The 12,930-nt window shown below is 38.3% G+C and overlaps 1 long non-coding RNA gene across 1 annotated transcript; it reads right to left on the bottom strand.

Annotated features, from left to right (window-relative positions):
- Positions 1–6,757: 6,757 nt before the first annotated feature.
- LOC140619815 (uncharacterized) lies at positions 6,758–9,609 on the bottom strand. Its single transcript, XR_012019636.1, has 2 exons — positions 9,243–9,609; positions 6,758–7,152 (listed from the first exon to the last, which is right to left on the bottom strand). It is a non-coding gene; the product is annotated as an uncharacterized lncRNA (long non-coding RNA).
- Positions 9,610–12,930: the final 3,321 nt, after the last annotated feature.

Below are 12,930 nucleotides of genomic sequence, written 5' to 3'. Positions count from 1 at the left end.
ACGAGCTGCAGACAATATGGGCACCAGAACTTTCCATGGTATGTAAGCCATGTAAGCTCCCAGTCCTAGAGAATTTTGGAATGCATTTTTGGAGAATCCTAGAAACAACATTTTCATAAAGTTGTTCAAGATATTACCATGAAAGCACTGTGTTCCCACTGTGAGTGTTACCCCGGGGTTGACCCAGTCCCCCAGTGTCTCGTGAAGAAACAAAGGCAGAAGTAGCAAACCGCAGAACCAAAATTGGGGGTTACAGGAGAGGTGTCCCTCACTGTGGTGTAGCAGCTGTGAGGCACAAGTGCACTACTTGACCTCACTGACCCCCTAGTGTCCACATTGGAGAAAGGAGGAATGTCTTACAGCCGAAATATTGAGTTAGCTAATACATGTAAATATTCAGCACATTCCTTGGCACATATTAAATGTTCAATCAGTGTTGACTGTTTTTGTTGTCTGATTTTTTTCCCTTTGTCCTCATCTTTCTAGGCCTTTTGGCCAAGTCTTACACTAATATACATTCAGTAAATTATAAGAGAAAACTGCCGTAAATGGTTTATTTTGTTTTGTCTCCTATTTGTGTCTTTTTCCAGGAGCCTCCATCAGTGGCTCTATCAGGACTTGGTGAATGTTCACCAAGTATTAGCTTTATCATTTTTATTATTATTTACACTGGGGAAAAAGTGCAGAGAGCCAAAGCCAAAGCCCACGGTAGGTGTAGCTCAGAACAAGAACCTGGTGTTGGCCCTGCTCTGTGCTAGGACTGGTCTCTTAAGATGTGGGTGGGATAATGGATGAAGGGGAACTCAGCTCCAAAGTACTTACCAGACCATAGAGACCCTTATAAAGAGCCAGAGGTCATTCGGTCAAGCTATGTGGTAGGTAAGCAGTCGCTTGTTGAAAAGTAGTTCCTCAACTTTGGGAGGTTTCACGATCCCAGGGTCACTTAGGTGACGGTGTAGGGCCTATGGGCACAAGTTTCTTTCACCAGGGCTTTCCATGTCTTATCTAATTTAAAATTTTCAATAATGACTGTGAGCTTGTGATTTTGGAAGAGTGCCAGCTTCTGTGGAAAATAGTACGGGGACTCTAATTAGTAGTGACAGTCAGAAAATCTATATTTTTCTTTGCTACGTGAGATGGCTGATATATCAAAATGAAAAGACCAGTGTGGAAGCTGTTATCAGCACGTGGCCATTGCGGCCTTGTTTCTCCATCGGCAAAAATGACCAGCTAGGAGCCAGGCTGGCTGTAGGGCATGACATTAACTGGGGAAACACAGTGACCTCACATCAGCTGTACCTTCCTATGGTAGTGGGTGGAAAACAGGCTGTACTCATGTGTTTTGGGTAGAAGGAGTATTTATGCTTATTCTCAGAGAGTTTATGTTTTGAATCAAATGCAATATTTTAGGACTCATATTTAATCAATTGCTTCCAAATTGTATGCAAGATTTTTTTAAGGTTGTGCTGTGGTTAGGGAAGACACATATGTCATATTTTGCTACAATAGGAGGGATCTAAATGTCTTACAGTCTAGAGAGTTCCTTTGACTTAGAGATAAAGAAATTGAGATACAGAGAATTTCAGTGAGATGCCTCAACTAGGATCAGAGGCATGAGATAATTTGGAGATGTGATGTTTGAGTCACTGAGCATTTACTTGAAAACTGATAATGATAACTGCAGTACTTAATTTGTTCACTTTGAGGGTGTTTTTGTTTTTGTTTTAGAGAGAAAGAGAGCATGTGCATGCATGTGAGCGGGGGAGGTGCAGAGGGAGAGAGAATCTCAAGCAGACTCACACACAGAGCATGGAGCCCCATGTAGGGCTTGGCTTTATGACCCTGAGATTGTGACCTGAGCTGGATCATGATCCACAATCAGCCGCTTACCTGACTGAGCCACCAGGTTCCTCCTGAATTTTTGTTTTCAGACAGTTATTAGGAATCTGGAATACATTCAGCAAGAGTTGTGACATAAAGTGATTTGTTTCTTGGCTTCTAATTCAAGCTTCCTTGTCATTCGGGAACACTAGTCACATCAGGGAAGAATGGGGCTAAATCACTGCTGTGCTACAACACAGAACAAAGCCCCACAAAGTTAAATAGTTTGATTTTCATGAGCACTGGAATAGAAGAAGAAACAGGCTTCATGAGGATGATGGCGATACTTTCAGGCAAGTTCTGGAATGCAGCGGCTCCCTTTCTCTGGGTGAGCTGCTGCTCTGCTCCCTGTAGCCACCATCAGAGGCACAGACTGAACAGAGATGGAAACAGAATGAAGACCTGGAGTTGTTCTTTCTAGAGGAAATCACTAAGATTTCTAGAACAAAGGAAGATGATTGAAAGGAGGTGTGTGCATTTGTGGAAAATTGCTGGAAACAGTTGAGTTAGCCACGAAAGACTCAGCAGGAATAAAGGGCCTGGGACTGGAGAAATGTCTACTGGCCCTGACCATCAGAAAACACGGGTGCTGATGTCAGGACTCTGTGCAGGGGCAGGGGAGAGGGGGCGATGCGTGGGCTGCCAGCAGCTTGTGCATGCAGGGATTTTTCCTCACGCAAGGAGGGTCTGTGTAGGAGCTTAGATGTGTTGCTTCTACATTAGGGCACCATTGATTGATTTCTTTGCAAAGAAAGGATGTGACGACTAAAACAGTTTGAAAGCCACTGATCTGTGACCTGCCCAAGATCGAATCGTCCCTGGCCACAGAACTGGAAATCAAGTTAACTCAAAGTAGGTTTTACCCTATTGTCTTAGGTTTCCTTTTATCAGATATATTTTATTTTAAAATAAGTTGGAAAACAGACTGACATTATGAAAAAAGTACTAAATTTTGATTCGGACTGCGGGTTCATTTTTAACTTTTAGTATTTCTTCACTGTGAGGTGTGGTGCAAAGTAGGTGTAACCATAATTTCTCCACCTGCAATGGGTGTATCTAATTTTTAAGAATGCCAGCCTTGCACATTTAGTTTGAGTGACAAATGGAGCATAGACATGAGATGCTTAGTACAGTGCTTGTGCTCTGTGGGTGTATGGTAATAAATGGCTGTTATGATCATCTGCCCTTCACATCCACCCCCGGTGTACTATCTGAGGACCTCCAGTACTCTCAGGTCTACAGGAGGTTTTGTGAATTGTGTGTTTGCATGGTGCAGTTTTGCACAGATGGAAGACAAATGCCTCTCAAGAAAGATTATCCCAACACCGAATTCTGGGACCTGACTCTCATCTAGTACCATAGACATTATCCCATAGACCTATCTCAGGAAATAATTTTCCTTTAAAAAATTTCAAAGAGGAGTTTTCTGAAGGTCAGGTTTGAGATGAACTTGGGTATATTTGATGAACCTTCCTTGAACCAGCTAACTAAAAGAATGTATGAACAAAGGAACATAAAATGCAATATAAGAAATTTTGTAATTGTTTTCAGTGATTTCTTTGCTCGGATAGAATATTAGATGGCAAGAATCTCTAGGCACTAAGAGGGAAACCAAGCAGGAACGTTGAATACTTCTAGTATTCTTGTTTACAGGGATGCTTTTATGCACTCATTCTAGCCATTACATTAATCCGTCATTAATATACTCAACAAATGTTTATTGTTGCACATGTGTGTGTGTGTTGTGATGGAAGTTATGTTCTAAGGTCCAGTATATAAAAATGAATGAATAAAAAAAGAAACTATTATACACATGCTATGTGTAAATTCAAAAGAGGTGAGCAGTCATGTGTAGGTGCTGTTTTAATTGGGTGATGTCACAAGACTTGTTTGCAGAGCAGAGTTCTATTAATCAGTACAGTTTAATTCCTGTGGAAAATAAACTCAAATATCAACAAAGATTCTTTTCTTGCTCATGTCACAATCCAGTAGCTCCATCATCTGATGCCAAAGCCAATGCTACATATTTTGTATTTTTAATATGACAACATCCCATTTCCAGGTGCCAACTACATCAGTTATGGCTCACATAAAAAGAACTACTGTGGATATTATGGGGTAGAAATTTATTAGAGGAATAGGAAATCACACAGCTGTGGGATGAACTGTGGAAATAAAGGTTCAAACTAGTGAGTTGGAGGTTGAGACTATCATTCAGCAGTTTTCCTGAAGCTGTTGGAGGGCACCAGTGAAGGAGGGCTGCCTTTGCCCTGATGCTGCCCTGTGCTCAGTTTTGGCCAACAGGACCAGCAGGTGGGACAAAATCTGGAAGCTGAGCGGAGAAGAACATGTAACTGCTGCTGGCTGGGCAATTCTGGATCTAACATAATGACCTTAAAAGACTAGTGACTGCTGCTTGAATTCTCTATTCCAAATTCTGAGCAAGTGTATCTTTTTGCTAAATCAAACCAGAAAGGATACAGGAAAGAGGATTCTGGGAAACAGTGTCCTCTTATCCAGATTGACAGAGTATAAAACCACCATAACTATGGCCAGTTCTGAGATAATGATAAATTGAAGTGGCTCCAGAACACATTGACTGAGGTAGAGACAGAATCTTGGAATAATGTCTTTTGAGAAGATACTGAAGGTATGGCAAAAATGAATGTTGGCTTTGGAAGACCTGAGAATTTTACATTTCAAGAGAAAGATTTTACTACTGTCTTACTGATTCAAGTTGTATAAAAATATGTGACCAAGTGTGCAATTCCTATAGCATGCCTGGCAGTCGTTGAAGGTCTTACAAAAAGAGATCCTGAAATGGGAATCTCATTGGCTTTACATTAAATATGATGTATAAACAGAGCACAAAGTAAATACAACTGTACTGTTGGAAGATTCTCCTATTTGACATTGAGTACTATCAGATTGACCCTAAGTAGATAGTCATAAGTTAGAGATGCATATTTTAGCTCAGGGGAAACCACTAAATATAATAATGTGAGAAAGGTGTGGCTAAAAAACAATGCATGATTGAATAGGATATAAAATATATTTAATTAACTCAAAACAAGGCAGAAAAGCTGAAATAAAGGAATGAAAAAAATCCCCAAGAGGTAGGTATATAATAAAAAATGTCCAATCTAAATAAAAATTGCTAACTTTTACATTATATATAAATAACCAAATATTATAATCAAAACATCCTAGGAATCTGGTTATTAAAGTAGAACTACAATTTGTTAATGAGAAGCATGCCTTAAGTAAGACAAAGATAGACTGAAAGTAAAAGGAGAAGAAAAGATATTTAATTCATGACCAAAAAATTAGGAATAACTTTTATTTTCAGATAAAACAGACTTTAATAATGAAATTTAATAAAAAAATAGGAGCTTGATAAAAATAAGGGATAAATGAAGCAAGAACTCTTTTTTTCAAAATTTTATTTATTTATTCCCGAGAGACACAGAGAGAGACAGGCAGAGATATAGGCAGAGGGAGAAGCAGGCTCCATGCAGGGAGCCCAACGGGGGACTCAATTCCGGGTCTCCAGGATCATGCCCTGGGCGGAAGGCAGGTGCCAAACCGCTGAGCCACACAGGCTGCCCGAGAACTCTTAATTATAAATATGTATACAACTAACATCAGTGCATGAAAATATTTGAAGAAATACTAAAACACAAAATCTTTTAAATCTGTTTAAATCTGAGTTTGAAATTTTAATATCTTTCATTCAGAAATTGATGGAAGTATTAAAAAATTCAGGAAGAATGTAGAAGATATTAAAGACACTATATAACCAATTGACCTAAATGACAATGTAGTGCATTATCCTTAATATGGAAAATACAGATTCTTTTCAAGGAATCTTGGTAAGTTTACTATTATGTACGGTTGGATGGACCATAAAACAAGTCTTAATCTATTTCAAAAGACTGAAATTTATTAATAGTTTTTCTGAACACAAAAAAATAGAAACTAAAATATAAGATTCTAGGAAAGACATAGGCATGAGAAAATTAAATAATATGTTTGAAACTTCTGATTCAAAGAATAAATCACGGAAGAAATGAGATAATATTTCAAAGTGAGTGACAGCAAAATATAACATTTCAAAAATTTGAATATATAACAAGATCAGTTTTATATATTTAATGTTATTTTTATAAATGCTAACAGTGACTGAAGTTTTTCTTGAGAAAGTAGAAGATAAGCATATTAAACCAAAATAAGCAGAAAAAATAATTAAAACATAAGAGCAGAAATCCATGAAGTAGAAAAGAGACAAAGGAAAGAGAAAAATATCAGGGTCAGAATTTGGTTCTTTGGAAAACTAATAAAATTTATATAATTAGTGAAATTGATCACCAGAAAGAAAAAGCAACAAAATTGCCAATATCATAAATGAAAGATGGGATATTACTGTAGACTCTGCCTATATCGAGAGTATGAAAGTGTTATAACAAATTTGTATGCCGATAAATTGAGCTACTTTGGTGAAAAATGACAAATTCCTTGACAAATAAACCTTACTGAAACTGATTGGATGTGGAGAACGGAGAGCCCTCATGCACTGTTGGTGGGAATGTAATTGGTGCAGCTACTGTGGAAGACCGTATGGAGATAATTCAAAAAATTAAAAATAGAACCGCTGGATGATCATGCAACCCCATATCTGGGAATGTAGGCAAAGAAGCTGAAATCAGGGTCTCAAAGAGGTATCTGCGCTTCCATGTCCATTGCATTATTATTCACAATAGCCAGGACATGAAAATAACGTAAACGCTATCCATAGGCTGACAAATGGAGAGAGAAAATGTGATGTTTGCACAGTAGAATACTGTTTGGACCCAAAAGAAGGAAGGAAGCCTTTCCATTTGAGACAACATGGAGGAATCTGGAAACTTTATGCTGAGTCAAATAAGGCAGAAGGAGAAAGACAAACCCTACATGGTGTCATTTACATGAGATATCTACCATGGGCAAACTCATCGAGGCACAAAGGAGAATGGTAGTGGTAACGTGGCTAGGTGGTGAGAAATGGGGACGTATTAGTCAAAGGCTATAAAGTTTCAGCTATGCAAGATGAGTGAGTCCTAGGGATCTACAGTGCAACATGGTGCCTATAGTAAAAGGCACTGCTCACAAGGGTGGCTGGGTGGCTCAGTTGGCTAAGAGCCGGAGCCAGCCTCTTGATTTAATTTCAGATCAGGTCATGACCTCAGGGTCGTGAGATTGAGCCCCATGCAGGCTACTCTTCCTTCTATCCACCTAAAAAAAATAAAATAAAAAATTGCTAAAAGGGTAAATATTTTATTAAATATTCTCATCACACACAAAATAGTAGTAATAACCATTTCATGGATATTTGTCAAGTTGTATGCATTAAATATGTAAAGCTTTTAGTATATCAATCATATCTCAATAAAGTGATTTAAAATATATATAAAATATATACATATATACAAATATATGTGTATTGATACAGTACATATATGTATATATTATCTTCAAAGTGCTTTACAAAAATGAAAACAAAGAAACACTCAAGAGACAGAAAATTTGAATAACCCATTGTCTCTAGAAGAAACAAAATTTCTTCCCAGAAACTTTAAAATAAAAAAGTAAGGTCCAAATGGTTTTACTATTGAATTCTATTAAACAGGAAAGGAACAAACACTACCAATCTCATACAAACACTTTTTACAAATGCTAAAATAGAAGAAGATGTAATACTTTCCAGAAAATTCCTGATATTTAAAAATTATAAAGACATTACAAGAAAATAATTTATAGGCCAATTTACTTAGACCAATGAGCTTTAGAAACAAAACGTGTATTGAAAATAAATTAAGTAACGCATAAGAATGACATCATCGCAGGAAGGGATGGTCGGTTTGACATTGAAAATCCAATCAATATATTACCAATTATTAATGGAAAATAAAGGAAAATAATGTCATCCCAATAGGTGCAGCAAAAGCATTTGGCAAAACGTAATACCCTTTCATGATAATTTTTTTTTCTGAAAACTTGAAATTAATGGAAACTTCCTCAATCTGATAAAGAGCTTCTATACAAGACACTGAGATAAATTATACATAAAAATAAGACAGCGAATGTTTCCCACATAAGATTAAATAAGGTGTGGATGTCATTCTTACTTTTATTCACCATGTCTGAGGTGTCCTTACCACTACAATGAGCTAGAAATAGAGGCAAACATTTTGAAAGGAAGAATTAAAACTGTGCATATTCACAGATGACGATTGTTTTTACTCTATTATGTGCACTATCCTGAGGATTAGGAAAGTTACCATAACTAGTAAGTAAATTTAACATACTCTCAGGTACAAGGTCCATTAACAGGGATCTATTTTGCTTTTGTATGCCAGCAGCAAATTTAAATATAAAATTAAAAATAACCCTATTTAAAACAATTTCAAAATATGAAGCAATTAAGAGGAACTTCTGCACGGAAATGGAAAGATATACTATGGTCACTGCCACTGTTTTCAATAATTTCAGATTATAATCCTCTTAATTTAATCCATAGATTTAATGTAATTCCAATTGCCTTTCCAGGAGACGTTTTTGGTTAAATTGAGAAACTCATTCTGAGATTCATAGGGATACGCAAATGACATGGAATTGGTAAAATATCTTTTTAATTGGAACATTTGTACTGTCTGAACTCAAGACTTACCATAAAGCTAGACTAGTCAAGACAGTTTGGTGTTTGAATTATCTAGACAGATTATTTTTAATGAATTACTTCTAATGAATACACTGAAACCCCATCAGGTAAACAGAGAATAATATACATATATTGAAGTTGTCTGAATTTTGCCTACTATAAATCATATTGTACCTAACATTTTCTGAGCATAAATCTTTTTTTAATTGGATTCTTAGCATAAACTTCAAGGCTTGGAATTACTGGAAACAAAGCTTTCATTCTTTGATGCCAAATTGCTTTACACAACAGTTATTCAAAGTTCCATTGTCCTAGCATATTTCAGAGTAATTGAATCTTAATCATTGAAGGATTATAAATAGAACAATAACATACTCTAATTTATAATTTAGGAGGGAGAAATGAGACTGGGGACAGTAAATATACTTAGGAACTGATTACATTAGACAATGCAGAAAATGATGTGAGCATAGGCAGCAACTGAGCAGCCCTTGGAATCCATTCATTTGTTTCTACAATTACCTAATAAATATTTATTGGTCACCCACTCTGTTCCAGGCAGTATGCTTGAGATAGAAATGATTTAAAGCTTACACCTTACTACCAGCTTAAAAACAAAAACAGGATGAGCTTATATTTGAGAGTTAGGAAGGCTTAGTGGTACCTGGAGACTTTCTGAAGATCCCATTTTCTGGCTTGATGAGTAAAGTGTACATAAGGTCCATTCATAACCACGTTTCTTATTTCTTTTCCTGAAGCCTTGGACCCATCATTTCACTTGAGTAACTCTTCAACTCTTCCCTCAAGTGTCAACGAAGATGTCTGTCCCTCATCAAGGCTTCATGACTCTTCCAGTCCCCTACTCTGTCCCCTGAGCACAAATGAGGTCACAATGCCTCCAACAGAAAAGCTTCAAGGAGTCAAATTTGCAATCTAAGAAGACCTGAGTACTGGTTGCATCTGACAGGCTATCAATCCTTTCTGAAGAGACAATCTTCCCTAGGACCATCTCATCAACACCCCCGCAGCACCCTGCCATACTGAGCTGTACTTATTTCCATTTTCATTCATCTCTCTCCAAGGCAACAAGCTTCAGTTATTCTATCCTCCTGACAGGCTTGGGTAAAGTAATTACGCATTTGAATGGATCCTGGATCATGCCAAAAGAGAAGTGGTGTCCAAATTTCATCACATATCGATTCTGTGGCGGTTTGTCCAGAACTTGATTCAGACCAACACAATTACCGTTGTTACACTTCGTTTAAAAGTGTTCTCAAAATAAATAAATAAATAAATAAAATAAAAAAGTGGTCTCAATAGTATCAAGTGCCAGGTTTTAGAACAGATGGTCTTTTGTGTATTTCAATGTATATTTTTGAAATTTTCTTGTGTATCAACACTTGAAACAGAATCATGATTAGTATATATATATTTTTAAAAAGCCTGTTTGTTTTTAATTGACAAGAAGGAAAACATTCTCCGCCGTTACACTTAGATTATAGCTTTATTGTTAGAAAATGAAAAGTCAGCCTTAGAAACGACAAATACCCACCATTTGCTTTGATGTGGATGGAACTGGAGGGTATTATGCTGAGTGAAATAAGTCAATCGGAAAAGGACAAACATTATATGGTCTCATTCATTTGGGGAATATAAAAAATAGTGAAAGAGAATAAAGGGGAAAAGAGAAAAATGAGTGGGAAATATCAGAAAGGGAGACAGAACATGAGAGACTCCTAACTCTGGGAAACGAACTAGGGGTGGTGGAAGGGGAGGAGGGCATGGGGTGGGGGTTACTGGGTGACGAGCACTGAGGGGGGCACTTGACGGGATGAGCACTGGGTGATATTCTATATGTTGGCAAATCGAACACCAATAAAAAAATAAATTTATATATATATAAAAAAAGTAAATGACAAGTCCGGGGACGCTTGGGTGTCTCAGCAGTTGAGCAACTACCTTTGGCAGAGGGCATGATCCTGGAGTCCCAGGATCGAGTCCCACATTGGGCTCCCTGCATGGAGCCTGCTACACTCTCTACCTATGTCTCTTCCACTCTCAATCTGTGTCTCTCACGAATAAATTAATAAAATCTTAAAAAAAAAGAAAGAAAATGAAAAGTTAGTTTTGATGGTTCCTGGTTTCTTTACCTGGTTTAGTTTTGATGGTTCTACACGATTCCAATCGAATACACAGCATGCTATATGTTGGGTACATGCACAAATGCTTTTTCCAAAATGATACCTTTTCTCTTTCATGAAACTTGCTTGCTTGATCATATGGCATTCAGAAATAATTAGCAAAGAAGTATACAAATAACTGAGTTGCGACAATAATGTCTTGGCTTACTCAGAACTTTTTTGTATCCTTGATAATTATAACATTCCAACAGCATCTTATTTTCAGTCAAAAGATGATTAGGTGATGAGATTAGTAATTTTTCGTCATCAGAGAAAAGGAAAGTATTTCCAACATAATTTTTTTCCCAACATAATTTGGTACATGATTATAGATACATCATTTCTTGGTTGTTATAAGATCTATGAGAGCTGAGGTTATCATTTTTTTCCTGTGATTGCTCTAAAAACAGGCTGGTATATCACCAGCCAACAGGGTCTCTATCTCTACAGGCACCATGACTGCATCTAGGCAGGGAGTTCATGACCCAGCCATACAAGTTTCCCTCACTGAACAGGTGGGATGGATCCAAAGAAATACCTGTACTCCTCACTCCTTTTCTTTTGGTGAATAGATCTCTATTTCATTTCTGTTATCTGTGACAGAAAATTGGGGAAAAACATTGGCTCAGTCAGTTAAGCATCTAATTTTGACTCAGGTCATGATATCAGGGTCGTGCAATCAAGCTCTGCAATGGGCTCTGCTCTCAGCGAGTGGTCCATGCTCTCTTTCTCTCCCTCTTTTTCTTTAAAAAAATAAAATAAATAAACATATGCCTAACCTGATTCATTTGATGGAAACTTGTTCATCATCTTGCATATATAAGGGATTTGAATGGATCTGTGACAAATAATTTTTAGTTGATAGAGAATTTTCTATTCTATACATATCTCAGCAAGGGCACCTGAGTGGCTCCATCGGAGGAGCGTCTTCCTTCTGCTTGGGTCATGGTGTTGGGGTCCAGGTCTTGGGGTCCTGGGATCGAGTCCCACATCGGGCTCCCTGCTCAGTGGGGGAAGTCTGCTTCTCCCTATGCCTCTCATCTCACTTGTGCTCTTTCTCTCTCAAACCAATAAAAGCTTTAAAAAAATTTAAAAATCTCAGCAAGATAAGCAGATTATAATTTCATTGTAGGAAACATGTTGTTTTACTGAAAGGAGACTAAAAGCTACTTCCATATGTGGTCAGTCAGTCAACTGAGGCTCACAGTGAGTGCTGACTCTCCAGTAGTGATACTTAGGACAGGACCAGCATTCAGGAATCAAAGAGGGTGCGTGCCCAGCACAACCTCTCCCTCACTCACACCGGAGGGGCCGGTAGAGGCTGTGAAGCTCAGGTACCTAGGCTGTGAGGATCACAGTATGGGGCAGAGAGCCTCCTCCTGGACAGCAGAAAGTCTGAAGGTGAACTAGCATCTGTGCAAAGTTTAAGACAGGCAGGTGCCAAGTTGCAAGAGGTCCAAGGGGAATCCCAGAGTCAGTCAAACTGAGTAGCTAGATGGTGGCCACGTCAGGAGAAGAGGCAGGTCTCAGAGCTAACAGTGTGCATGGGGTCCAGGACGATCCTGCGTGAACCTAGAGCTGCCACAGCACTGGGAATGGAGATGATCTGATGGGGGCACAAGGTATGGTGGGAAGCAGACCTAGAAATGCATCTGTGCAGATTAAAAACCCTTGAAAACCCTTGAATGGAGGAGTTGGCACAAAGCTTTGAGTGTGGCTGGTTTATCATCTCTCGCAGAGCTAGGCTGAGAACATATTTGTGGGATGAAATGAGCCACGTCTGACCCCAAGGGGCGTGTAGCTGAGTGTCATGCAGAGTGGACTCATAAACGAGCGACCACAGAACCTCTGGCACTGCTGTGAGTTTCCAAAAATATGCGTAAGCAAGTGAACCAACGCTCACAAGAGCGAGCAGGACACAGCCACCGGTGTGAGGCTCAGGACCCTGACACCGTGACAGCCTAGACAGGCAAGGTGGACAACATGAGGAAGTCTTTCTCCTCTGGGTTTGGTCCCAAAACAGGAGTTAAAGCCTGCTCCCATATTTTCTCACAAGATAAAAAGCTTTCGCGCAGCTTGATTCAAGAAAGACTTGGCATTGCTTGCATCTGGGATTTTGATTTCGTTGTTGTGGTAGCAACATTATTGGGGGAGATCTCAACTGAATTTCTA

This window comes from Canis lupus, chromosome 27 (assembly GCF_048164855.1).
Source record: "Canis lupus baileyi chromosome 27, mCanLup2.hap1, whole genome shotgun sequence".
Classification (NCBI taxonomy): domain Eukaryota; kingdom Metazoa; phylum Chordata; class Mammalia; order Carnivora; family Canidae; genus Canis; species Canis lupus.
This window is presented reverse-complemented; position numbering and strand designations above follow the sequence as displayed.